General features: G+C 49.9%; 1 long non-coding RNA gene and 1 pseudogene across 1 annotated transcript in view; one reads left to right on the forward strand and one right to left on the reverse strand.

Moving 5' to 3' along the window:
- LOC106995580 (uncharacterized) overlaps nt 1-14011 on the reverse strand; it is an 84218-nt gene that overhangs the window by 46448 nt on the left and 23759 nt on the right. The gene's annotated exons all lie outside the window — the stretch shown is intronic.
- LOC100426259 (ral-GDS-related protein-like) lies at nt 2201-9223 on the forward strand (annotated as a pseudogene).

Raw genomic sequence — 14011 nt, forward strand, 5'->3', positions numbered from 1 at the left:
GCCACCCTAATGAACTCAGTTCACCTGAATTACCTCTTGGAGAACTCTGCATCAAAACAGTGAAATTCTGAGTCTCTGGGGTTGAAAATAGAAACGGTTACATTTGGGGGAGGGGACACAATTCAACCCATAAAATATACAAAACCCTTGCGGAAGACAGACACCCGGGAAAGAGTATCTGGGTGAAAAGATATGCAGATAGCAAGTTTCCACAGCTCTAGCCAGCTGACTTTCCAAAAGGGCTCTAGCTGGTCACACAGTCACCAGCAGCCTCTGAAAGTAGCTGCGTCTCTGAACACAGCCTCCCCTGAACACTAACATTCTTTTAACTTTTTGCCAATCTGTTGTCTGTGTGGCAAAGAAAATCACCTTGTTTCATTTCCACTTTCAAACATACATTTGCGTAACCTTTCACGGGTTCCATACCTGCCTGCAGTTTCTCTTCCCCGAGTTGCCTGGCAGATCCTGGGCCTTGGGATGCGCTTCCTCCCACGCTGGAGTCTTTCGGCATTTTCCCCTGGCCTAGGGCTGGGATGGCCGTAGCTGTTTCTCCAGACTCACGTTCAGGCAACAACAAAAACAATCATATCCCTTTAAGTCACAGTGTTCTTCTAGAGCGTATTGTCCTGTGCCCTGTCGCTAAAATGAGGAGGGGACAAGGCCTCCCCAGGCCTTGAGGACTTGCAGGGATGATGCTCCTCATGCAGGCTGTTGATATACACGATGCCATTGCCCCACAGATGACAAACACTGTGAAGATGCCTTGAAGGCATGAATCGTTTTATCATTCTCCATCCTCACATGTAATTTTACCCTGAAAGCCTAGAACCCTTTTCACCATGGGCACCCAGGTTCTCCACATACACAAGTCCCTGAAGGGTTGGTACTTCTTAGTGTGACTTCCAGATCCCGATCCTCTGGTGGTTCATGGTGTTACCATTGACTCCCATGTCCCTCCTTGTCCCCACAGTATGGAAATGAGATCTGCAGGATGCCAACTTTCCAGCCCGGCACAGGGGAGAAGCTGTTGGACTCCCTGGTTCCAGCCTTGCTAACTAAACCCATCTCCTCCTATGCCACCTGCCTGGGCCCCTCCTGGGACTTTATCACCATGCCACACTTTTTGGAACTACTGGTTAGAACGTGAGTGTCCGTCCCCTCCAAGGCACGGAGGTGTCTCTGTCCCCTACCGGCTGTGTCTTGAAGATGCAGCTCTCAGAGCCTCAGGTGGCTCCTCTGGAACACAGAGTAGTGAGAAGATGAACCTCACAGGGTTCTTGTAGGGACTGAACGATCTAAGACATGGTTCCTTAGAGCCTAAAACTCCGGAAAATCTGCTGGGGGTGCTGTGATTTATGTTTATTACTTTTCCCCTGCACAGAAGCAGCTCTCAGCATTCTGCATCAATGGCCCATATCCCTCTCTGTTTGGAAAAGCTCATAGAGAGCAAGTCTGCAATGGCATTGGTAAATGATGTCGGAGATTCCTTCTGGCTGCTCTTTCTTCTTGACACAGACAGAAAAGGGGTCCTTTGGTGCTGAAAAAGGAGCCTCAGGCCCACTCAGGTATCTGGAGAGGCTCACTGGCGTTCTCCTATGGTTGGTGTTCACTCATTCAACACATACATACAAAACACCTGATTTGTGCAACGTTCTTCTTGTGGCTTGGCATAATTTCATAAAGCAGATGACAATCCCTGGGACTCGATTCTATTCAGGAGTCAGGCACTCACAGTTGACAGAATGAACAGGTCACATCTACAGATGTTAGAGGTGAAACACTCATGGCCTCCTCTATGTATGGTGGCATCCTCCCAGACTCTGACTAGAATGATGGAGCCCAGCAACAAGTATAAACTGGGTGGATTTAGGATTCTGAAGGGCTTTTTCACCCACAAAACATGGGGCAAAAATGTAGACTCTGACTGGGGAGAGACTCAAGGAGCCCTGGGGCTCATACTTCTTAAAATTCCCACGAGAAGGCTGACATCTGGAGACTTCTCCTGCAAGAGGGAAATAGTGAGTTCTGTAAATGGAGACTTAGGTTCCCCGCAAAGTAGAGGTGAGGCTGGGGTCACAGCTGGCCATCAAGAGACCCATCCCAAGCACCGTGACTCCCCATCTCTCCCTGTCCTCCTCCACTCTACATCTGCCCCTATCCTCCTAACCCTAGGACCAGCAGACCCAGAGCTGGAGCTTTGATGAGCAACCTGCTCACAAATCAGCCTGGAGCCGCAGTCTTGAGTGTCCAGGTGCACAGAGGTGTGCTCCAGGGCCTTTGGGAAGAGAATGTCAGTGGGACACCGGGGTGCACAAGGGTCTGTACAGTCCTGCTGCATGGCCAGGTCTGCCCCTTCCAGGACAGCACTGATGGCTTGGGGTAGGGTGGGGCTGTCCTCTACACAGGCAGCAATAGGCCAGGGACCCAGAACCACACAAGGGTGCCCTGGAGGGTTGTGTGGGAGAAGGCCAGGCCTCTGACTCAGCTGTCCACTCCATCACCAGCACCACGACCTCCATTTTGTTCACCTGGCCCCTTGAAAACACTTCAGTTTGCTATCAGCCCCCACAACGGTCATCTTTCCGGATAAAGCTGGCCTTCAGGAACTTCGCCTGGCCTGGACTGGGCATGGAGGACCACCAGGAACTTGTCCTAGGCCAGTTGGTGCTTCCGGAGCCCAACGAGGCCAAGCCAGATGGTGAGGTGGCTTGCAGTCTGGAAGACTTTCCGGGGGTGGTGGTTTGGGGATACAATTCCCTTACATTCCATCCGGTCATTTCTGTGCTTGGAAAGCCCAGTGAAAAGTGACTGGTGTCATGACCTTTTCTCCTTTTCCAGATCCTGCTCCACATCCTGGGCAACACGCATTAACAATGCTGGCCCTAGAGCCAGCACCACCACTGCTGGCGGACCTGGGGCCTGCTCTGGAGCCAGAATCACCTGCAGCCCTGGGTGCACCAGGATATCTACATTCAGCACCAGCACCAGCACCAGGGGAAGGGCCCCCTCCAGGGACACTGCTGGAGCCACAGTCAGCCCCACAGTCACCCTGTCCCTGTCCTGTAAAGAACCAACCCCCTGAGGAGCTGCGTGACATCACGACCTTCCCTCCCAGGCTGCTGGCAGAGCAGCTGACCCTCATGGATGCGGTGAGCAGCTGGGCTTTGCAGGCTGTGCCTCTGTCACCACCTGTCTCAGACCAGCCTCTCTCTGAGGAGCGGCCAATGCCCTGGGTCGAATGTCAGCCCCACTTCTTACCAACCATGAGACCTGGATGAGTTTCCTCACCCACAAGTCTTCCCTGTCTGCATGTGGACAGCAGAGATGGGACATCGCCCGTGCCAGCTACACAGAGTGACTATGCAGACTGAATGACAGGGGATGGACCAAAAGCAGGACAGGGCAGGTGCTCACTGAGGCGCAGGCAGGGCCATGGGTCACTCACCCAGCTGCTCAGGAGCCTCACTACCCTCAGTGCTTATTAGGTACCTAATGCATACTAGATTCTATGGCAGACACCCAAACAGAGCCCATAGTTGCAGCTGCCACAAGGAAATTGCACCAGTATGGAGAGAAGGAGAAGAGGGTTGATTGGGATGGGAGGAAGACGAGGCCTTAGGACGGGCAGGCCTGAGCCACTGGGAGAAAATGTCTTTCTCTCTCCCCACTCTTGTTGGGTTCTGGGCCATAATGCATTCAGGGCCCTCGGTGGGCAGAAAATCAAACCCAGGGACTCCCACACATCTGGAGCCCATTTTAAACCTTTCTGAGCTCCACTTCGGTTCCTGCCAGAGACCATGGATGACTGTGAGCTCAGTCCCTGCCTGGGACCGTGGGTGACTCAAGAGTCGGGATGTGCTCTATCCGTGATACTCTCCTCCTCCCCAAAAGGAGCTGTTCAAGAAGGTGGTGCTCTACGAATGCCTCAGCTGCATCTGGGGTCAACAACAGAAGAAGCAGAATGAGCACGTGGCACCCACAGTTCGTGCCACCATCGCACACTTCAACAGGCTCACCAACTGTGTCACCACCTCCTGCCTCGGGGACCACAGCATGAGGGCCTGCGACAGGGCCAGGGTGGTGGAGCACTGGATCAAGGTGGCTAGGGTAAGCCATGGTTGGGCCTGAGGATTCCCTCTTTAAAAACGGGGAACTGTCTCCTCCATCGGCTTTCAGGATTGGCATCTGTATCTCTGGCCTGAGCCCTGCACATCCGCTAGGCCTTCTTGCCAGAGCTTCACTGCCCTTGACACCCATGGCCCAGTGGGGGCTGCTCACTTCCGACCTGGGCTCTCCCTTGGGTTAAACTACAATCCTCCTAGATGAGTGACATTCACTCGGCCCCAGGTGTGCCCTCCTGAGGCTCCCTGGGCCTTTGCTTCGACCAGGAGGGGAGATCTCAGCAGAGGGGGCTGAGGCTGAAGTGGGCCGGGCTCCAACTCTGGACCTCACAGCTCACTCTTCCCTCTCCAGGAGTGCCTAAGCCTCAACAACTTCTCCTCAGTGCACGCCATCGTCTCTGCTCTGCGCAGCAACCCAATACATCGGCTACACAAGACGTGGGCAGCAGTGTCCAGGTGAGGGGGGCTCTCTCCAAGGGAGCACCTGGGTGGACCTAGGGACCCATAGGTCTCCCCATGTGCCTTCAACGATTCTGAAAGGTTCTTGGAGACCAGGGACACTGGAGGTAGGAATGGGCTGGTGGGTGTGGTCACTAAGCTGCCCTGGACTTCTAGGCAAGGATTTCCAACTCGGGACTAAGGATTTTTAACCATCAGGAACAGACTAGAGCCAACTGGAGGGTGTCAGGTGTTTGCACCCAGCAGTGGAACTGTGTCCAGCTGGAAGCTAACTGTGAACACACAGGGGCTCATGTGAAGTGGAGATGGGTCAGGGGAGGAGCATGACAGGTCCCACCCTGGTCCTCTGGAGCCCTTGTCATCAGAGGACCCCACTGGAAACACTCACTCAGGAAGTTGGGATTCTCTGGGTTTTCAAACAAAACGGATTGGATTGGAACTCACAAATCTGCCCAGTTATTCCCAAATTTACTCTTCTTTCTTTCCTCTGTCCATAGCAAAAGCACAAAATATCTCAAAGAACTCTGCGAAAAAGACACTGCAGTGAAGAGGGACCTGCTGATCAAGGTACACTGGAGTCTGGGAGATGTGGGACAAATGTTTAAGGGTCAGAGGAAAGAGTGAGTTTGGAAGGGCATTGGACCTGGTGTGCAGTGGTTATTTTTTGTTTTGTTTTGACTTACATACTAAAAGTGGACTTGAAAAATTCCCTCCACGCCTACCTTGGGCCAATAGGAAGAGAGGTGTGTGGTCCACGGGCACGTGGGGGCACAGGGGCAGGAGGCCCTGGAAATGGGATGTGGCAATGGCTGCTGGGCTGCGGAGTGGGGGTGATGAGCTGCAGCATTAGCAGGGCTCTGGTTTCCGTGCTTGTCAGTGCTGCTGGCATGGAGCTTCCTCCAGGCTGGGGGGTGGTCATGGTAGGTGGGACTTTCTTTCTTCCTCAAACTGGCCGGCAATTCCTCAGGAAGCCAGGCCTCTGCTGCTGCTTCTGTCTGCAGCGCATCTCCATGGGTAGTGGCCTCTGCCCACACTGGGGGAGAGGGGGAACAACAACAGGGGAAGCTCATGTGCCAGGGAGTCCAGTGGACCGCCCAGCTTTGGGTACCAATGGGCATACTTGGAACAGACATGTGTTTGCCGGGACTCCCTGCTCTACCCTTTGCAGACACCTGAAAACGGTCATGTCACAGGATTCTCACCAGTTAGCAGTGACACAAGCTCATGACAAGTATCCGGGGGATTCATGCATTCCTAGGGGATCCTCCCTGACCAGATCTCAGAATCCTCCATGCAAATGAGAAGGCAACTTGTCACCCAACCCAAGATTCTGGAAAACCCAACCATGTCCATCAGAGAATGACACCTCAGGAGGCCACTCCCTGCGTGGAGGAAGAGAGTTCTGTGCACGGAACTCCCCTGGGGGATCGTTGGCGAGGCAAAACCTTTGGCATGGCTCAAACCCAGTTTGTGTGGCACAGACTCCAGTGGGGCTCGGATAGGCAGGTGCCACCTAACCAGGTCTCCTAAACCGCCCTGTCCCTTTCCCATCACGACTGTGCCTGTCTGGAGACCTAGACACTCAAGAGATTCCAGAGAACATGACCATGATGGGTGGTGGTGCTAGGATATGGGGTGAAGGCAGTGGGACAGAGCTTCCAGGATGGGGAGGAGGCGCCTTCTCTTTCGGGTCCCTGGGGAGTCACTGCCCACTGTGGGTCTCTGTTTCCTCATCTGGAAAATGAAGGGATGCTGAGCCTGTAGTGCAGCCCTCACAGGATGGAAATGAGATTCAAGAAAAGAAAATAATTTGCTGGCGCTCATGCCTGGTTCTTCCTCAGAGGGATGACGGTGAGAACAATGGCAACAGCTACAGGAAAGAGTACTCAGGTGGCCTTGTGAGGTAGCTGTGGTTTTCATTTCTCTTTACAAAAGAGGACACAGTCTCAGGCAGGCCCAGTTGTATGAGTGGGTGACACACACACGGAGTGTGGAGCTGGGCCAGTGGTAACAGCACCGTGCCAGGCGACTCACACCAGTCCCTGGGGATCCAAGTGCGGGGTGGCTAGGACGTAACTGGGGGAAGGGAAGAGAGCCTCACTGTCTCCGTCACTGACACCTGGCAGGCGGGGAGCTTTAAGGTGGCCACCCAGGAGAGGAACCCCCAGAGAGCCCAGATGAGGCTGTGGAGGCAGAAGAAGGTGAGTGAGGCTTTGGCATGGAGAGGCTGCAGGGGATCAGAGGACAGGGCTCCCTTCCCCGCCAGCTGGAGGCCTCCATGTCAAGACCACAGGGACTTCCTCCCCAGCCCTGTCCTCCTGTGGACACTGGGTCTGGAAAACCTCCATTTGAGAGACCAGAGCAAGGGTCTGGGAAAGCTGGACTCAGAGTGGATGTGGGGAAGGGTAAGGCTGGGACCACATGCCCTTGTGAATTGTTAAAATCCCACCATAGAGGTAACTAGGAGTGCTTGCTAGACTTAGAGGTCAGCTGGGACAGAGGAGGCAGAGAATTGGGAAAGGCAGCTGAGTATCTTTGACTACTCCAACCGGGAGACCTGGAGAGGGGGGTTCTGGGAGACAGGGGCTGATGGGATTTCATCAGACAGAACCTTGAGCAGGCAACTGAGGGCCAATACTCATCACCACTACATGTACCAACTCCTCACCCATCCTTGGCACAGGGCGTGGTCCCCTTCCTGGGGGATTTTCTGACTGTGTGACAGAGGTTGGATTCAGCCATCCCGGATGATCTGGATGTGAGTGAGCCTGGGGCAGGCTGGTTGGGAACCAGGATCCTGAGGCTTGGGAGGAGAGGGTTGTGGACCAAGCCCTTAGATCTCAGACCTTGGCAAACCACTGAGAGCCTCACAGCTGCTCCTGTAGGTGGGGGTGTCAGGCCCATCTCATCACCTTTCGGTGATGGAGGCTCCATAGCAGCCACCAATCCCTATTCCCGAGTGGTGAAGCTGCAGAGCTGCCTGACTGCAAAGCTACTGAGGTGTGGGCTGAGCTGGACTTAGCCTTTCCCTAGAGTAGTCCCGTAACAGGCCAGTGAAATTGAGCCTCTCCAAGGGCAGGCAGTTCCAGGGTCACTGAGCGCTTTCTTTCTATGAGAGATCTCAGTTTTCCTGTCTGTTATCACAGAGGGTTGGGGCAGAAAGTCCCTGAGCCTCAGCTCCTATGCCCCTGCTCTAGAGCCCGGAGCCTGGGGCAGAACCAAGTCCTGTCATGTGCACATCCCCTGACTCTGGTGGCCCTGGCAGTAATGCAGCATGGGAAGGGGTGGGGTGGGGCTAGTTGTGGGCCAGGGACCTTTCTGATGGACTCTGTCTGCCTTCCAGGGCAACACCAACAAGAGGAGGAAGGTGAGCAGCTGGGGCACTCACGTTGGATGAGGGTGGGGATGTGGACGTCACAGTCCACCCTGGACACGACACTCCCTGGCTCCATCCTCTACATCTTAGGTTTACTGGGAGGGGTTGACACACACAGCAGGAGGAGACCTATCCCAGTGGAGAAAGCGGGAAATGGAATGAAATCAAAGACCAGTTCCTGCAGGAGGGGCTTTTTACATCCAACTCTGAGAACAGGCTGGGGGCTGCATGGGGCCCCCTCAGAAAACTGCCCCAGGCATCAGCCCCTTCTCCCTGCCTACCAAAAGTGCCCTCAGTATCTTCCACCCAGGCCCTGTCAGCAACCTCTCCTCTAGGAGGTCCGAGTTCTGCAGGAAATGCAGCTGCTCCAAGTGGCTGCCATGAATTACAGGCTTCGGCCTCTTGAGAAATTTGTCACCTATTTCTCAAGAATGGAGCAGCTCAGTGACAAGGAGAGGTGAGGGCCTAGCGGACGGGCAGAGGGTAGGGGAAGGCTCTCCATTTTTATTTTTAATGTGGTCTGGCTCTGTCGCCCAGGCTGCACTGCAGTGTCACCATCTCTGCTCACTGCAACGTCCGCCTTCTGGGCTCAAGCCCTTCCTCAGCCTCTCAAGCAGCTGGGATTACTGCGGTACACCATGTCCCAGGACATGGTACAGCCTGTACAGACACCATGTCCTGTTGTTCTGCTGCTGTTGTTCTGGTACAGATGGGGTTTCACAATGTTGTCCAGGCTGGTCTCAAACTCATGGACTCAAGCAATCCACCCCACACAGCCTCCCAAAGTACTGACAGTACAGGTGTCAGCCACCCCACCTGGCCTAGAGGAGGCTCTCCTGTGGACAGCAGCAGAGAGCCTATGGCCATGACTCCATGGCCAGCATCAAGCCCTGTTGCATGGGGACTGCTGGGGACCCAGGATTCCAGCTGGGCAGGCACTGAGAGGGGACCTGATGTGTGGCTCATGGTGGCCTCACAGCTGCCTCACTGTCCTGCAGCTACAAGCTGTCCTGCCAGCTGGAGCCCAAATCACAGTAGGCCAGTAACATCTTGCAGTGGCTGGGACCCCACCGGGATGCTGGTCAGAACACTGGCTCTGCACCATCCTTCACCTAGACCGTGACACCAGGGAACCACATCTAGGTGGCTGGCAGCTCAGCTGCATCTGGCCCCTGCTCTTCAACATCAGCTGCTCCTCCTGGCCAGGATCAGGCCATGGGACTTTTGCCAGGCAGGCGGGAGACCATTTTATGTTTATTTTCTTTAGTGTATAAGTAAGGGTTTTTTTCTTAACTTTCATTAAAATAAAATTTTAAAACAATATTCAAAATGTTCCATAGCTGTTGGAATGAGAAAAGTAACCGCAGTGCAGTAACCATATACCAGTCTTCAGGATTCATAGTCCAGTATGTCAAATTGAGGCTATGGCTGAACAAGTCATGGAACAGCGTTCACGTTATGCATGCTAATCACTCAACATTTTCCTTCTTTGTTCAAATTAATTATTGTTAACTCTGTTTAAGGAAAACAAACAAAACAAAACCAAAAAACCCTTAAAAATCATAGCATGTTACCCAATCTACCACACTTGTTCTACTGACCAGCTACTCTCAAACTTAAATTCTTGCCAAATTCAAGTTCCACTGGGGTACTCTACTTTCTTAAGGTTTAAATATTTAATGAATCACTTAAATATTTACTGAAGGGCTGGAGATGGGAGGTATTTAAGCAATTGGTAGGGCTGGCCTTCTCCAGAAGTCCTGGGCAGAAGGGAGCTGGCCATCAGTTTCCACGAAATAAAGGTAAACTTTTTCCACTATGGATCTTCCCAGACTTTCTGACACCTCTCCCCTAAGTGAACATCAAGGAAGGAGAAAATCGCTTGAACCCAGTATCTAAAGGATGTTCCACAGCTTAATTTGAGCACACCCCCATTGTGGTATATCAGACAAAAACAAGCCAAAGAAGTCAACATTTCGGGGTCTGAAACATGTAATACCCCCAAATCAACACCAAATAAACACCTAAACCCAATCCTGGAGCCGCAAAGCTCCTGTAAGAAAAGTGGGAGTCTATATCTCAGCAAAACTTGTATCTCTGCACGCAGTTTGCAAAAAAGAAAGAAAACAAAAGCAAAAATTATCAATAGCAAGAAACCCTTAGACCACGCAATTGATTTGGCAATACTTTGTCGTATTTTTGATCTTTTTGGATGGGACACAAAAATCACTGGTAACAATTGTGAATGAAAACACATGGGACTACAGAGCTTCCACATGGGGAACAGAAACAATGAACCACAGAAGAAGACATCCAAAGGGGTTGTTATCTAATATGCATGAGAAACTAACACTACTCTAACTAGGAAAATGAACAAAACCTAATACCCGGCCGGGCGCGGTGGCTCAAGCCTGTAATCCCAGCACTTTGGGAGGCCGAGGCGGGCGGATCACAAGGTCAGGAGATCGAGACCACAGTGAAACCCCGTCTCTACTAAAAATACAAAAAATTAGCCGGGCGCGGTGGCGGGCGCCTGTAGTCCCAGCTACTCAGGAGGCTGAGGCAGGAGAATGGCGGGAACCCGGGAGGCAGAGCTTGCAGTGAGCCGAGATCGCGCCACTGCACTCCAGCCTGGGCAACAGCGTGAGACTCTGTCTCAAAAAAAAAAAAAAAAAAAAAAAAAAAAAAAAACCTAATACCCAACCTAAAACTGGGCAAAGAACCTGAACAAGCACATCCGAAAAGAAAACACGAAATTAACTGACAGGTCAAAGAGAAGTTACTCAACTTCACTAATCCTCACACATATGTCTAAGTGCAAACCACTCAGATACCTCTCATTCTAATTAGAACGAAACTTAGCAAAAACAACAAAAACAGATACGTTCACAGGCAGTGGTCAAGGTAGAAAGGCAGAAAAAGGCACTTTTATACACTATTGGTGGGAATGTGCATCAATTACTATACACACAAAGTGAAACAGTTGAAGGTGTCTTAAATGTTTTACAAATACCCGTTCACTTAGCAATCCCACCACTGGTTATACACAGAAAGCACATGGAATTTGTTATGTTGAAGAGATACCGGCCTTCCTATGGCGACTGAAGCACTATGCACAATAGCGAAGGCATCCAATCAACCTACCTGTTCATGCACAGAAAAAGGGATAAAGAAACTACAGTACACAAAGGAATCCTCTTCGGCCACAGAAATTCATGAAACCATGTCATCTGCAGCAACGTGCAGAAATTGGAGGACATGACCTTCAACAAAATGAACCAGGAAGAGAAACGCAAACACGGCATGATTTCATGCATGTGAGAATGACATCAACTTTCTCTCTAAATGACTTCATCTCCTAGACATAGAAAGTTCCACAGTGGTGAAGAGAGGCTGGTGGTGGGGGAGCAGGGGCAGGAACTGGGAAACGCATACAATGTTACACTCAGATGACAGAAATAAATTCAGCTGTTCTACTCCCCAGCAGGGTGTCTAGACTTAACAGTATCCCACCACATTTTCCAAAAAAAGGCTGAAAAGAAGGACTCTGAATATTGTAACCACAGAGAACTAATAAATAATAACTACACAAGGTAACAGAGACAGTCAATGCCTTCCTTTGATCATTACACAAGGTATATATGCATGGATTAAAATGTCCCACTCTACTCTTTAATTGTATACTTTTACTACAGGACAAATTGTTTTTAAGGGCCTAGAAAGAAACAATGCTGAAGTTCATCTGAGACCAGGAAATGCCCTGCATTTCCAAAGCAATTCTGAGAAATCCAAACTACACTGGATGCATCACACTCTCTAATTTGAAATTTCACTAAAACTCTAGGAACCTGCTTCCGAATGGATGAGTGGAAGAGAACACAGAACCTGAAGTAAACCCACACACCTCATACCACCTGATTCTGGATGAAACACACAATAAGTAACAGGGAAAGAACTCCCCTTTCAATAGTCTTGGGATAAGTGGTGAGCCATATGCGGAAGAGTAAGTAACACTAGGCCTCTACTTCTCACCATCTACCAAAGTTCACTCAGATGAATAAAAGATGTAAATGGAAGACCTCAAAGTACAAAAATCCTACAAGAGACCCTATATCAGCTTTGATAAAGCATTTATATGCCTAAGACCCCACATGACACTGCAACAAAAGCAATAATCGACATGTGGGACCTGATACACTAAAGAACCACCACACAACACAAGAAATCACCCACAGAGTAGACAGACGACATACAGGATGCGAGAAAATGTTCCCAAACTATGCACCTGACCAAGGTCTAATATCCAGAAACAACCTTAAAGACCTTACACAAATCAATTAGCAAAACCCTCCAAATAACTAATAAATAGGCAATGGATATAAACACACACTTCTCGAAAGATGATGTTCAAGCAAGCAACAAGTGTGAAAACATGCTAAACCTAATTGTCAGAGAAATATAAATCAAATGCAAAATAAGATATCACCTCACGCTGGTCAGAATGGTGATTACACAGTTTAAAAAAAAAATAGAACACTGGAGAGGCAGCAGAGAAAGGGGACACTGGTCCACTTTTGGTGAAAATGCAAAGTAGTTCAGACACCATGGAAAGCACTTCAGAGATTGCTCAAAGAACTTAAACCGGAACTACCATCTGACACAGCAAGCCCACCACTGGGGTATACACAAAGGAAAATAAATCCTGTCCAAAACACACATGCACACAAACGGTCTTGGCGGCACACTTTACAATGGCAAACACGTGAAATCAACCTAGGTATCCATCAACAGTGGATCAGAAAAGGAAAATGTGGTACATACATACCACAAAAAACTAGACAGCCATAAAAAAAGAACAAGGAAATCATGTCCTTGGCAGCAACATACAAGGAGCTGGAGGCCATTATCTAAAGAGAAATAAGGAAAAAAAGAACACCAGATGCCACATGTTCTCACTTCTAAGGTGGAGCTAACACTGAATACACCCTACCATAAAAGTGAAAACAACAGACACTGCTGACTATCAGATGAAAAAGGAAGAACGGACTACGTATGGGCTAAAGACCTATCTCGTGCGTCCACCCACTTCCTGAATGATAAGGTCTCTGGGACCGCAAGTCTCAGTATCAGGCAATATACCAAAAGCAGTAAGTAATCTGCCTTGTACCTTTTAATCTATAATAAATGTAGAAATTATGTTAAAAAATACAAACTTAGAAGCTAAAAAAATGAATGAAAAACACAAACTTATAATTATCCAAACAATATTTTATTGGCATAAACTAAGGAAGTGGTCAGAATGAGTAAACCAAATACTCAACCCCAATGTACATATAGTGAACACATTTTTTTCAAAAGGACACCAAAAAGACAAAATGGGCAAAACAGAGCCTGTTCAATAGATGATTTTGAGCAAACTGAATATTCACATACAAAACGCTGAAACAGGACCCTTATGTCATGCAACACAAAAATCAATGCAAAATACATTAAAGACCTAAAACTCAATTCTGAAACCACAAAACTCCTACAAGAAAACAAAGGGTGTGCACGTATTTTAGAAAACAAATCCATGCAAGTAGGCTGCTATAGGTATTTAAAAAACACTAAAAGCAAACACTCTAAGAAAACACCCATAGACAATGTAATGGCTTCGCATTTTCACTTTTCAGTTGAGGACTCGGTTCCCCAGAACAGTGGGACGGATTAGAAGACCCAGATGTAGGCCAGGCGCGGTGGCCAAGCCTGTAATCCCAGCACTTTGGGAGGCCGAAACGGGCGGATCACGAGCTCAGGAGATCGAGACTATCCTGGCTAACATGGTGAAACCCCGTCTCTACTGAAAAATACAAAAAACTAGCCGGGTGAGGTGGCGGGCGCCTGTAGTCCCAGCTACTTGGGAGGCTGAGGCAGGAGAATGGCGTAGACCCGGGAGGTGGAGTTTGCAGTGAGCCGAGATCGTGCCACTGGACTCCAGCCTGGGCCACAGGGTAAGACTCCGTCTCAAAAAAAAAAAAAAAAAAAGGAAGACCCAGATGTAAACCTGCACACCTGA

Source organism: Macaca mulatta, chromosome 10, assembly GCF_049350105.2.
Source record: "Macaca mulatta isolate MMU2019108-1 chromosome 10, T2T-MMU8v2.0, whole genome shotgun sequence".
NCBI lineage: Eukaryota > Metazoa > Chordata > Mammalia > Primates > Cercopithecidae > Macaca > Macaca mulatta.